Genomic DNA, 15,360 nt, shown 5'->3' with positions numbered 1-15,360 from the left:
GAAATATATTATTTGAGTACTCGTTATAGCATTAAATCTCAATGCACAGCACATTAATGACAGAGATCCTACATGAGGAGTAAGTGCACAGTGACTCCTGTTGTTGACTTTACCAATTGACACTCCTGTCTATGGCATCAGTAATCTCCCTATGCTCCAGTCATGAGTTTCCAAGGCTATGGAAGCCCCTTGAGTTCTCCGACTCTTATCTTGTTTAGACAAGGTCATAGTCAAAGTGGAGGTTCTCTCCTCCCTTCAGAGAAAGGTACCGCCATGGCAAATTTTTAAACTGTACCCTTAGAAGTAAGTCCATAGGAATGTATGCTGAGCTACACAGCTTTACAGTTTCTTTGTAAGACCTGAGAAATAAAAACAGTCACAGCTCTAATGAGCTTAATTATCCTTAAGCATTTGACATGGATACAGTGCATTAGTTAGAATTCCTATGATCAGCTGCTGTGGCACTATGATAGCCCAGGCACAAGCCACTGAGCATGCGCTGCCACCACCACTGCCCCTAGAACCTACCAGGCTGGTTGGCGGGCTGCCTGCCAGCTGCATGCTGAACTCCACAGCTCCACTTGGCCCGGCCTGGTTCATCCACCCTGGCCTCAGGACAAATGCCCCTCTCCCATGGAGTTCACCAGTGGAAGGAAAGCCAGTGCAGGTTCCAGGCAGACTAGCACCTGCACTCTGTGGGATGAGTGCACTGGAGCCCCACATTCACCTTCCCCCACCTGTGGCTGGGCATGGAAGGAGAGCACTAACCCAGATGGAGAAGGGGAGGAGTGCAGAAAGAGAGACCCAGTTGGAAACTTGGGAAGCCAGTTTTTATCATGCTGCCAGATTTTCCCCCCTTTTAATAAATTTTGGGGGATTCCTTCTGTTATTAAAAGTCCCTCCATTATTAAAGGTCCCTCTGTTGTTACAGGTCCCATCTGGGGTGCCAATATATTACTGATTTGCTTACTAATAATCCAAAATGTTAACAAGCCATCAGGTCTCTTGGCACATATTCAGAGAAGAATTCTGAATTCTGGCACAAATAAACCAGGCAACATGATCAGTTTTAAGTTGTTGTTGTTGTTTTTTTTTTTTTTTTTTTTTTTTTTGTGAGAGAAATGCACAGAAAAGTGAGGGCATTAATTTAATCTAAAGGAGAAGGGAAAGTCTCAAAATTAAGTTGGATTCCATGCAAAGCAGAAAACAGGGAAAAGCCATGTGCAGCACTCATTTGGTTTTGAGCAGCTATTAACAGCTTATCACGAGTAGCAAAGGGAAGGCAGAAAGCTCAGGCAGCCCGAAGACCAGGCTCCCCCAAGGTGTGGGACAACAAAGGTGCATAATGGTGAAAAAGGGCAAAAAAGGGCCAGCCCCACCGGGTTTCAGGGCTTTCAGCCATTTCCAAACGGGACTGGTTATTTAGTCTGATTGGCAGACAGGTGCACAGGTGTGGCCATGTCTGGGGATGAGATCACACAGGGGGTGTGGTAAAGGCGTGCACTCCCAGCTCGCAAATCTGATCAATTTTATCCTATATGCCTGCCTACAACATCCCCCACCAGAGACTCCATTCCCTTAATCATAAGGGATGTTGAAGGGCGTAGAATCATCACATCTACTATAGCTGCTTCCTGCTTATGAGGGGTGTAGTGCAGGCCCTGCCTGTCCTGGGTCTGGAGGTCTCTGCCTTTCTCATCCAACAAATTTGCTTTGTGAGCTGCAGCAGTCTCAGGGAGTACTCACTGGCTGAGTACCATGGAGTTTACAATCTTCGTGCACATGGCTTCAGTTACAAAGCTACCTTCCACCTCCATCTCTGTTCTTTTACAGTGATTTGGTGACTCCACAGCATCCTGTTTGCCTAGTGAGTTTTGCTACATCTGTGCCTAACCCACAGACCACCACCCTGTGTTGCAAATGGACTCCAGACTTCCTTACAACAGGAAGCTTCCATCTGACAGATCTAACTCTAACTCCACTCAAGTGCATGGGAGCCTGGCACCCAGCTAACGGATGCCTTCTGCCCTTTACACAGCTGAACACCTCTGTGAGGTCACACGGTCACATAAGTCACCCAAGGATGGATGGGAAGGGATGAATGGACAGTGTGACGCTATGACTCAGTAAGAAATACACGAGTACAGAGTTTCACACATAAAGAGTACGGCATATTCTGAGAAATGCATCGTTAGGTGACTTGACTGCCCTTCCCACATCTAAGAGTCTGTGAACACAAACCTAGGTGATGCAGCCCACTGCACAGGTTACTTGTACTGCACATTACTGTACCCAGTACTGCATTCAGTTGTCACACATGGTAGGTATTTGCACATCTAAACATAGACAGGCTCCATACAGACAGGATACAAGTATGGCACCTGCATAGGGCACCTACCATGAATGGAGCTTGCAGTGTTTGAAGTTGCTTTCTGTGAGCCAGTGAGTGAGGAGTGAGCTTGAAGTTCTCAGCACCAAAGTACACCACTCTACTCTTCTTCACACTGCACACTCAGGCCACACTGAATGAGCCCCACCTTGTTCTTCAATAAGAAATGAACATATAGTACGCCGTAGATTTGTACAAATTGTGTATGTCTGTTAAAATCATTTTAAAATAACAATGTTTTTAAAATAGAGACAAAAGCACTCAGTTCTTCCAGTGGGCTGCTGATTGGTTCTGACAAATGATGACTAATAATAATAATCATAATAATAAAAAGAAATTAACAGCTTATTGCAACTGTTTGACTTTCTGAATTTTCTAATTTTTAAAGACATTTGATTCTTCTATTAACTCTTGGCTTACAACAAACACAACTGTACAAAATTTTTGTTATTTCATTTTTTCTATTTAAAAATTTTCTTTTTTTTGACATTGTAAACTTTGTTACAAGTGTAGAAACAGTCACACACACACACACCCATCTCAGCATCCTGGAGGCCATGCACTTGCACACCAGAGCTCAGATCCCTTGCCCTCCCTCAGCACCTTGAACTTCCAGCCTGCATGAACTGTACAGGCAGCATCCCCAGGCAGATGCCCTCTCCTGTCCTCCTGAGCACCACTGAGCCTGTCTGATCCTGGGATGCTCTCGACCTGCAGCCTCGCCTGGAGGCCACAGAGATCCTGCACTGGGGTTGAGCACCCTTCCCTCAGGGGCCACTGGGAACCACTCAGGCTGGCCAGGATGTTGGGACAGAGTGGCCCATGGTAGAGCAACAATACAATGTCACAGCTGGGATGGGTTACACGGGGGTCACTCATGGGCCACACTCACAGTTGTCTGCTGCTGCCCAGAGCACTGAGATGCACTGGAGCTCATCAATGGTCCTGAGTCAAGGGCCTTCAGCTGCTACCTGTCACCTGACACCTGTCCCCCGACATAGCCAAGGCCATGGACAGCAACACATCCCCTGCAAGCTGCAGCTTCTAGAATATGAGTAACTTCACAGGCATTCCACACTCTTTTTCCCACACTGGCATTTGCTCTGAGATCCACCTGGGCAGTCAGTATCACTTCTCACTGCACTTAACCCTGAAGGAGCACTTTTCTTCCACATGCAGAGGCTTAAACCACAGGGCCAGCCACAGTTACTGCTTTTTTATACATGGCTTTTCTTTCTTCTTGATGAGATTCACCTCTAGGATCACCACATAACTAGATGGTTAAAAAAATTATACATCCCTTTACTGGAAGATCTTTGAATGCACACATAAAGTCTTCATACTTATGGTATACCATGTGATGTTCCAATATATCTGTGTGTTTTATAACAGACAAAGCAAATGGGGTACCCATGAAATGCTACTCAACCATTACAACAGGGGGAAATCTTGTCATAGGCATCAACGTGCATGGATTTGGTCATTATTTCCCGTGAAGTAAACCAGGCAGAGGAAGACGAGCTTTGCACGATTTCACTCATATGTGACATCTAAAAAATGCATGACCATACTGAGGCTAAAAAAAAAGGATGATGTACAGAGGCTGAGCAGGAAAGAGGCAGGAAGTGATGGAGACGGGTTGATTCCTGGGTACTCAATTGTAGCTGGGGAGGTGTAAGTACTGGTTTCTGTTGCACAGTAGAGTGACTACAGAGAATCTCATCCATTGTTATTTCCTTTCTCCTGGTTTCCAAAAAATTGCATAAAGTTTTATTCTTAAGCTGTTGAGCTATAAAGTATGCAAACTTGTTGATTATTTTGTCTGTAAATTTGTACTCAATCGATGATTAACGCAATTTCAACAGAGAGAGAGAGAGAGAGAGAGAGAGAGAGAGAGTATTCTAATGACCTGTAATTAAAATTTTATTTCTCATTTGATTCATTAGTTTCATACAAGTATTTTTTAAAATCTGGTAATATTTTTGCAAGTTTTTTTCACATTCATTTTTTTGTATCATTAGAGATTGATATGGAGTGTGAGAAGTGCTTCTAATATATACATATTGTGGAGATTCTATTTGATTTTGGTAAGTGATTTTTTTTAACTTTTATTTAATGAATACCAAAGTACAGCTTATGGATTACAATGGCTCCCCCCACCCCATAACTTCCCCCCCCACCTTCAACCCTCCCCTTTCCCTCTCCCTCCCCCCTTCCATTCACATCAAGATTCATTTTCAATTCTCTTTACATACAGAAGATCAGTTTAGCATATATTAAGTAAAGATTTCAACAGTTTGCACCCACATAGAAACACAAAGTGAAAAATACAAGTGTTTCCTGTCACAAGAGCTTATTAAATTACCTTTACTCCTACTCCCATTCTCTATGTCTTCATTGGTTATAACTTTGCTGGGCCTCTAACTGATGCAGACAGCTCCAATCCTGAATCCCATGAATCCCTTTCTAATTTGATTGTGATAGTTTTTGTTTTCTCTAGTCAATTGCAGTTTTAAATAATATATACGTGTTCAGATGTTGTAATACCACTTTGATATTTTCAGTTCTGCTATTAAATGTTTTCTACCTTAAATTTCATTTCTTTGAAAATGCTGTCTTCTTTCTTATTTTTAAAAATATTATTTATTTATTTGAGAGGCAGCGTTACAGACAGGAGTGAGAGAGAGAGAAAGAAAGAGAGAGAGATTTTCCATCCACTGGTTCACTCCCCAAATGGCTGCAACAGCCAGAGCTGGGCTGATCCAAATCCAGGACCCTGGAGCTTCCTCCAGGTCTTCTCACATGGGTGCAGGGGTCAAGCACTTGTAGTGTCACCCACGGCTTTCCCAGGCAATAGCAGAGAGCTGTATTGGAAGAGGAGCAACTGGGACTAGAACCAGTGCCCATACGAAATGCCAGCACTACAGGCTGAGGCTTAGTCTAATATGCCACAGAGCTGCTCCTGTCTTACTTTTTGATATGTACATTTATGTCTTCTTTGTCAGACTATGTTGAAGGTTTTTATTTAATGAATACAAATTTCATATGTACAGATTTTAGGGATATAGTGTTTCTTCCCCCCATTCCTGCCCTCCCACTTCCACTCACATCCTACCTCCCACTCCCTCTCCCATTCCATTTTCCATTAAGATTCATTTTTAATTGACTTTATATACTGAAGACCAACTCTATTCAACTATTTGCACCCACATGGACACACAAAGTATCAAGTACAGTTTGAAGACAAGTTTTACCATTGATTCTCATAGTACACCTCATTAAGAACAGAAGTCCAACACGGGGAGCAAGTGTTGTTGATTTAACAAATGACACTCTTATTTATGACGTCAGTGATCACCCAAGGCTCGTGACATGAGCTGCCAAGGCTATGGAAGTCTTCTGAGTCCACAAACTCCATCTGTTTTTAAACAGGGTCCTGTGCAGAGTGGAAGTTCTCTCCTCCCTTCAGAGGAAAGTACATCCTTCTTTGATGGCCCTTTCTTTCCACTGGGGTCTCACTCACAGAGATCTTTCAAGGAGAACCATTTTTGCCACCATGTCTTGGCTTTCCATGCCTGAAATGCTCTCATGGTATTTTCAGTCAGACCTGAATGCCTTAGGGGCTGATTCTGAGGTCAGAGTGCTATTTAGGGCATTTGTCATTCTATGAGTCTGCAGTGTGGACTGCTTCCCATGTTGGAACATTCTCTCCTTTATAATTCTATATTTATTACCAGGCATTTGGTCTTATTTATGTGATCCCTTTGACTTATGGTGTATTTATATGATCAATTCCATACTTAATATGATCACTTTATCACATAAGATGGGATTAGTGCCACGCAGCTAAAAGGGATTTGGACCAGCCCCTTGGCAAGCTTTTAGCTTCACCCTTAGGTGTAAATCTGTGGGAATGTGTGAGGATCTATACAGCTCCCCCCCCTTCCCACTCTTGTTTTTAACTGGGATCTATTTTCCATTGACTTAATATATCTATGATTAATTCTATGTTAAGTAAGGACTTCAACCAATGGTATTAAGTAGAGAAACAAAAGAACAAAAAAATAAAGTAAATAAAATGAAGTAATAAACTGTTCCACAACAGTCAAGATAAGGGCTGTTCAAATAATTGCCTCTCATAATGTCAGTTTCAAAACTATGGAACGCTTCACAAATTTGCATGTCATCCTTGGGCACGGGCCATGCTAATCTTCTCTGTATTGTTCCAGTTTTAGTAGATGAGCTGCTGAAGCGAGCACTCTCTCTAACTTTTTAAATGCACTTTACATACCAGGGTACTTCAAGAAGTTTGCAGAAAGTAATAGAAGTAAAATATAAGCTTATTTTGGAAGAAAAATATGAAATGTATGCAGAGTTTTTTGTCATAATATTCACGTTCAAGAGCATTTTGAAGACCACATGTGTATGCATGGATAGTTCTTGGCACCAAAATGAACTTTTACCCTTTTACCCTTTTTTTTTAAAAGATTCATTTATCTATTGAAAGGCAGAGTGAGTGACTGAAAGAGAGAAAGAGAGGGAGAGAGATCTTTCATCTGTTGATTCACTCCCCAGATGGCCACAATGGCTGGACCTGGGCCAATCTGAAACCAGGAGCTTCTTCTGGGTCTCCCACATGGGCATTAGCAGGGAACTGAATGGGAAGTGGAGCAGCCATGTCTTGAACCAACAACAATATGGCAAGCCAGCATCACAAGCTGCAGCTGTACCTGCTATATCACAGCACTGGTCCCATAAACTTGTCTTTTAATGCTGCTTTCCATAACATTCTCAAGTTTCCCAAAATACATATAAATATATATATACATATATTTATAAATATATATATTTATATATACTGACCTGGTCATCTTACTATGGGGATAGAAATCCTGTGTGATCATCTCTCCCACACAAGAAGCAAAGCCTGTTAACACAATTTCAGCCACATGCAAAAGTCTGGCTTTGAGTCCTGTGTTGCTGACTTCTTTTCCTTTTGGAGATGAGGCTGGGCATTGCCCTTCCTCTAATGGAACTTCTCCAGACCTCCAAAGTTTACTCCTGGGTATCCCTGTGTACACACAGATGTGTTGTTTCAAAGTGCAGGGGCTCCTGCTTCCTTGGCTTGCACTGCTCTTCCTCACCCTTCCTTTCTGAAGTTCACCCTATTTGTCTATACTTTATGCATTCTCCAGAGGCTTCCCTGGAGCCCCTCCCCATCAGCAGTTTTCCATATGTGGTTCTGGGCATGCTCTTAACCATGAAAGGGCCTTCTTGCAACAAGCTCTTGTTTGTTTGCTTGTTTAAAATATCCTTTATTTTCTCAAAGCTAATAAGTGCATTACAGGAAACTTACAAACACAAGAAGCAAAGAACAAAGTTATCTGCAATCACAAGCAGTTGAGTTTAACATGTCCTTTTGGGTCCTGTGCATGCACACACAAAAAATCCACATTTATGTGACTGAGATATAGTATGTATGCATCATGATTTTTCACACTTCAAGAATATTTACCAATTCCAAATCACAAAGCTGGAAAGAGTATTTTGATAACCAAAAATACACTACATAAACTCAGTCTTTTAGGAAAAACTATAATTGATTTCCTTGGAAACAAAAATTTTGTAAAAGACAAAAACAGTAACAGGCCTCTAAATACAAGTTTTGGCCAAGTTACAGTTAAGACATTGCATTCCCTTACTGCCCTACACTGATGCACATAGCAACGTGTTCTGTGTGTTCTGTTTCTAAGATAATTGTTCTTTTTCTAAGGGAATTCATGACCACATTGGTATTATAAAAATATTATCAAGAAGGAAGTTGGCCGGCACCATGGCTCAATAGGCTAATCCTCCGCCTGTGGTGCCGGCACACCAGGTTCTAGTCCCGGTCGGGGCACCGGATTCTGTCCCGGTTGCTCCTCTTCCAGTACAGCTCTCTGATGTGGCCTGGGAAGGCAGTGGAGGATGGCCCAGGTCCTTGGGCCCTGTACCCACATGGGAGACCAGGAGAAGCACCTGGCTCCTGGCTTCGAATCAGTGCAGTGCGCCGGCCGCAGCGGCCATTGTGGGGTGAACCAACAGAACAAGGAAGACCTTTCTCTCTGTCTCTCTCTCTCACTGTCCACTCGGCCTGTCAAAAAAAAATATATAAAAAAGAAGGCATGTTCTATTCACTTACTTAATGTATGCCTACAGAAGAAAAAAATTAAATGCACATTCACCAATGCCTATCATCAAAATGCAAATAGGACATCTCTCACTTTGAACTTCTTTCTGCCTCTCTGGTGCCAGCCCAGTGAGGAAGTTCTGATACACACTGACTCCTCAGAGGTGGTTTAATGATTCCACATCCAGGATGCATCTATGCTAACACTTATAACAAAAAGATACAAACTGCCTAATTCACCAGCTCTACTTTTTAGTATACATTGCCACCTCAACACATCTATAAGGTGTAGCTGTTGTAAAGAATGAACCATGCCCACAATAACCATGGGTGTTTACCAAAAAATGCACATAGACACCTACTGGTCTAATCTAAAAATATCTTCTACATATGGAGGTACTGGTAATGATCCCTTCCCTTCACCGTCCCCATACACCATTGCAGTGACTATGCCCAGGACTGTGACCTCTCCCTCCCAGAGGAGGGCTAGCAAGGTCACTCCCATAAGACATCCCTCCTAAAAACTACCAAGAGCAGTGTTTACACAGGCATTATCTTATTACCTCTACTTTGAATATACATTGGGCATTAGAACATAAGTATCTTTAATACACAGCCATATTAACTAAAATGCATGTTTATAACAATGGATAGACAATTGGAACAATCTCACAGGAAGGTACCCCTTCTATGCATACTCCCTCACTACCACCCCCACCACTACCACCCAATGACTTCCGCATTCTCTCCAAGGCATCAAGTTCAATGCCATTCCCAAAATGCAACCACTCCTATGAAATAACAAACTACTTAAACAGGTGTTACTTTTAAACACCTACAGACCAGATGCTTCCAGAAAGGACTTCAGTTTCCCACTAAACACACAAGAGCCCCTAAAATCCCACACACGTCACAAAGGCTCTAATGGGAGCGTCTTCTCAACAAAGACATTCTGGATATTCTTTAATATCTACAGACTAAATATTGTAAAATTAGGACTCTTTGTCCCATGCATACACAAAATATAAAAACAGCCAGCTTAATCAAATGCATGTAACATATAGGGCAGTAGGCAAGCTCTAATTTTCTAGCACACACGATCTGTAATCTCTTCCCACACAGCTCCCTAAACCCAACCAACAAAGTACAACAGGGTATAGTATTCATAAAACTGGCTCACCAATTCCACTTCCAAGGTTCCTTACCACTTTTTAAAACCTATTTAAGAAAGTACTAATTCACTGATGCTACTTTTAAAAACACCAAGCACTTCTAAACATCTCAATCATTAGATAGTTCATATGGAGATCTTCAAAAAGTTCCTGAAAAATACTTGCCAAGAAAAGGCTATATGGGGTTTTATATTTTGCACCAAAACAAACATCTTTTGACATCATTTTCCATAAACTTTCTGAACTACTAATGGATAAGGACATGCCCACTAAGAAGACAACAACTTTACACAAAATTGCACAAATGTTAAGGGCTATGATCTCAGGTATCATCTAAATGTGTTCATTTTGGTCAGCAACCCCTCCGAAGGCCTTCTCCCTGCACACACCAGCGTCCAGCGACGCCCAGCCCGCCTGCCCTGGGCCATGGCCACTCACCGCTCTGCTGCCTTCATCCCGCGGGGCTTTGCTCACTTCCTGGCCGCTCTTCTCGCTTCCTTTTGCCAAGGCCTTGGTCTGGTCCATCTTCCCGGGCCCGGTGAGGTGTAGGCCAGCTGGGACACCGTGCTCACCCTGGGCCCCTCATCTGCGAGGCCCCAAGGCCGGGAGACCAGGCCCCACTTGCGCAGTAGAGCCTGCCTCACCAGCTTGTCTGGCCCTGGAGCTGCCAATGGCCTAAGCGGCCTGACCGCACGTGCACACCAAGGGCTATCACTTTCCAAGACTAACCACCTATGCACACACAGGAATACACGGACACGTGCACACACAACACATGCACCCCACACACATCACACACACACACATACACACATGCAGAGAGAGAACACACGGACAGAGACACCACACTTACACCCCACACAGACTGAGACACCACACATAAACACTTAAACACACACACTCACTCATGTACTGACACACAGACACACAAACATGAACACATGCACATACGCACACCCTCCCACACACAGACACCACACAGACACACATGCTGCCACAGTCACACATGTACACAACCCACACAGACTCACAGACATCATATTTATCCACATGCACACACAGATGCACATATACATCCCACAACATACACACACTTGGAAAGCCCACATGTGTAGTCTTTACAGATGGTATAACAAACATTCATCTAAAAGTCATTTACAGTCATTTCCTATGAATTTCAACACAAATTATATAAAATACGAGAATTTTATGACCTTGTCATACACTGACAACCTCTTGAACATCTAGAAACAAGCAAAAAGATTAAGGGACCGATTTCACTACTTCTACATTTCACCTAGGATTGTTCAAGAACCAAGGGGTACACACAGACCTGTGATGTTTCTCACTCTCCCCTATGGTACCTCAGCGGCCTGTGTCCATCCAGGACCCCTGGATGCAACCACAGCGGTTGGTTTGGAAAGGCCGAGGAGGAAAGAAGAGAGCGGCTTCTGCATTGACACACGCAGACCTCCAGACAACAGCCAGCCCATCCTCCCGAGGGCCGCGGCTTCTTGGACAGCCTTCTCCCTGCACACACCAGCGTCCAGCGGTGCCAAGCCTGCCCACCCCGGCCCATGGCCACTCACCACTCCGCCACCATTGTCCCGTGGGTCTCTGCTTACTTCCTGGCCGGTCTGCTCACTTCCCTTTGCCGAGGCTTCAGTCTGGTCCATCTTCCCAGGCCCAGTGAGGTGCGGCGCCAAGCCTGCCCACCTCGGCCCAAGGCCACTCACCGCTCCGCCGCCGTTGTCCCATGGGTCTCTGCTTACTTCCTGGCCGGTCTGCTCACTTCCCTTTGCCGAGGCTTCAGTCTGGTCCATCTTCCCAGGCCCAGTGAGGTGTCGGCTGTGGGGAGCAACTCGGACTAGACTAAGTTACTGGAATTAAGACTTATTCACAATATGGCGCTGAGAAGGGAGTAACAACTTCTACGCAGCTGCCTCTCGCCAACTTGAGTGATGACCTGCAGGAGCTGATCCTGCTCCTGATTGGAGGAGAGCAGCGTACTCGGCGTGTGGGTAGCAGAGTTGGGACTGGTGGAAGAGGACTATAAAGGAGGAGAGAGACAACATGCACCAGGAACATCTAAGGGGAACATCTGGATAACATCTGAGCAGCCCCTGAGAGAGCTGGCCAGCAGTGTGCCACTCCCCTGCGGAAGTGGGGAAAGTGGCAGGGGGAACTGCCCTTCCACGGAGGTGGAAGGACAGCAGCCAACCCGGGAAGAACCAGCAGCAAACCCGGGGAGGGCCGAGCAGACAAAAGAACAGCGCAGGGTCCTGTGTCATTCTCCATGAAGAGGGGGAGCGACAGTCGGCCAGCTGGGACACTGCACTCAGCCTAGGCCCTGCATCTGCGAGGCCCCAAGGCCGGAGGACCAGGCCGTGCTTTCACAGCAGAGTCCACCTTGCCTGCTCAGCCCTGGAGCTGTCAATGGCCTCCGTGGCCTGCCAGCGCCTGCCAGGCTGCTCACCTGACCGCATATGCACACCAAGGCCCATGCTCCCTGCACAGCACCCAGGAGGACTGGAGCAGCCATTTGAAAATGGTGCCAAACTGCCAAGTGCAGCATCACTCTCTAGACTAAACACACATGCACACACAGGAATACACCTACGCATGCACACACAACACTGCCACCTCACACACATCACACACACACACACACGCACAGACACAACACATGCACAGACTCAGACACCACATATACACCCCCCCACAGACTCAGAGACACCACACATACACACATGCACACACACACACTCACTCATGCATTGATACACAGGCACACAAACATGAACACATGCACACACACACACCCTCCCGCACACACAGTCACATATGCACACAACCCACACAGACTTACAGACAGCACATGTACCCACATGCACACACAGATTCACATACACATGCACACACACACATACCACAACATACACATGCTTGGAAAGCCTACATGTGTACATTGATTGTATTGAATCAACTTAATCAATAAACTACTGTTCTGAATAGAGTCTGTCTTTAAATAGCTTAGGGTCATGAGCCTCTTGGTTGGGCAGTAATTTTATAGCTTTTGTTTTGGTTGGGTTGTTTGTTGGGATAGGGGAAGAGGATATACCCTATGTTCCCCCTGATCTGTGATAACTATTAGAGCCCCAAAACGTTAATCTATAGAACTGAAATCGACACTGTGAGAAGCAATGTCTTTGAACAGCCCTTGTCCTGACTGTGGAGGAACAGTCAAATTTTTGGTCTTGAAGAATGATGATGATATTAACCAACATCAGAGGATAGCATGGTTTCTGTTGGACTAGAGCTACTTGTCAGACATTTAGTGGAGATTTCAGTAAACAGGAGGACATAAGTCTGCAGTTCAAGGGTGCAGGGTTGGAAATGGCTAAAGACAGTATTTCAAATAACCATTTAGGGATACTGTAACTGGAGGAGAGATCAGAGACTAAGGTGTAAATCCTGGAAAACCCCGAAATTCAGTCTGATAATAAGGACCAGTAAAGGAGTTGAGAAAGAACAGCACATGAGAAAAACAATGTAAAGCAAAAGCCTTGGGAGAAGTACAGAGAACTGACCGTGAGATTTAGCATAGCAGAGAGGCAATAGCATCTATGAGCACATAATCTAAGGCAATATACTCTAAGATCACGGCTCCACCTCTAACTAGCTGCAACGGCCTTGGACAAGTTACTTAGCCTGCACTTCAGAGTCCTCAGTCAAAGGAATCACAACAGTACCTATCTCAAATTACAACGAGGAATCTTAAATTAAGCGTAAGGAGCTTAGGACAGTCCAGATACAGAGCAGGCATGACATAGTGTTTTCTGCTACTGCTATTATTATTACAGATAATTAACAAAACCTTCAGTTGAATTAAAGAGAATGGGGGGTGGGGCAGTGCTGTGGCTTAGCGGGTTCAGCAGCCACCTGCAATGCCAACATCCCATATGGGTTCCAATTTGAGACCCAGCAGGTACACTTCTGATCCAGCTCCCTGCTATAACATGGGAAAGCAACAGAAGATGGCCCAAGTGCTTGGGCTCCTGCACCCATGAGTGAGACCTGAAGAAGCTCCTGGCTTTGGATTGGCCCAGCTCCAGCTGTTGTAACCATCTGGGGAGTGAAACAGTGGATAGAAGATCTCTCTCTGCCTCTGCCTCTCTGTAACTCTGCCTTTCAAATATATAAATAAATCTAAACCAAAGCTCACCTGGCCATTAAGAAATTCCCTGAAGAGCATGACATCACTGAGCATCAGTGGCCTCAGAACTCCCTGAGACTCAAGGGACAACAGCCACCTGATGGATCTCTGGGCTATGTCACTGTTTTCCATCTGGAGTTGCCTTCAGCTGCATATGTGTGAGCTTTATGCTGTTATATCAAAGCGAGCAACACAGAGTAAATGGGATATACCTAAAATAACGACCTATGGAAATTATATTAAGCCAAATGTCTGTTGGGCCACATAACTTCACTAAGTCTTTGGTGGATAATCTGCTTTATATTTGTTTTATTTTTTTTTTATCTTTTATTTAATGAATATAAATTTCCAAAGTACAATTTATGGGTTACAATGGCTTCCCCCCCCATACCGTCCCTCCCACCCACAACCCTCCCCTTTCCCACTCCCTCTCCCCTTCCATTCACATCAAGATTCATTTTCGATTATCTTAATATACAGAAGATCAGCTTAGTATACCTTAAGTATTTCAACAGTTTGCTCCCACACAGCAACATAAAGTGAAAAATAATAGATGATTTTTTTTTAAATGATGATGAAATCAGATCAGACCTATTGTCATGTTTAATCCCAGTGAGAGTCAAGTTGGGAATTGATAATTTCTTTCTTTTTTTTTTTTTTTTTACAGAAGATCAGTTTAGTATACATTAAGTAAAGATTTCAGTCGTTTGCACCCCCATAGAAACACAAAGTGAAATATACTGTTTGAGTACTCGTTATAGCATTAAGCCTCAGTGTACAGCACGTTAAGGACAGAGATCCTACATGAGGAGTAAGTGCACAGTGACTCCTGTTGTTGACTTTACCAATTGACACTCCTGTTTATGGCATCAGTAATCTCCCTATGCACCAGTTATGAGTTTCCAAGGCTATGGAAGCCCCTTGAGTTCTCCGACTCTTATCTTGTTTAGACACAGTCATAGTCAAAGTGGAGGTTCTCTCCTCCCTTCAGAGAAAGGCACCTCCCTCTTTGAAGACCTGTTCTTTCCACTGGGATCTCACTCACAGAGATCTTTTTGCCAGAGTGTCTTGGCTTTCCATGCCTGAAATACTCTCATGGGCTTTTCAGCCAGATCCGAGTGCCTTTAGGGCTGATTCTGAGGCCAGAGTGCTATTTAGGACATCCGCCATTCTATGAGTCTGCTGAGTATCTCACTTCCCATGTTGGATCACTCTCCCCTTTATTTATTCTATCGGTTGGTGTTAGCAGATACTAGACTTGTTTATGTGCTCCCTTTGACTCTTAGTCCTTTCATTATGATCAATTGTGAACTGAAATTGATCACTTGGAGTAGTGAGATGGCATTGGCACATGCCACCTTGATGGGATTGAATTGGAATCCCCTGGTATGTTTCCAACTCTACCAATTGGGGC

General features: G+C 44.2%; 1 non-coding gene across 1 annotated transcript; it reads right to left on the bottom strand.

Annotated features, from left to right (window-relative positions):
- Positions 1-6,541: 6,541 nt before the first annotated feature.
- LOC127487788 (U6 spliceosomal RNA) lies at positions 6,542-6,648 on the bottom strand. The gene has a single exon (XR_007914969.1). It is a non-coding gene; the product is annotated as a U6 spliceosomal RNA (small nuclear RNA).
- Positions 6,649-15,360: the final 8,712 nt, after the last annotated feature.

This window comes from Oryctolagus cuniculus, chromosome 11 (assembly GCF_051225735.1).
Source record: "Oryctolagus cuniculus isolate XC-2025 breed Fujian yellow rabbit chromosome 11, ASM5122573v1, whole genome shotgun sequence".
Taxonomy (NCBI): Eukaryota; Metazoa; Chordata; class Mammalia; order Lagomorpha; family Leporidae; genus Oryctolagus; species Oryctolagus cuniculus.
This window is presented reverse-complemented; position numbering and strand designations above follow the sequence as displayed.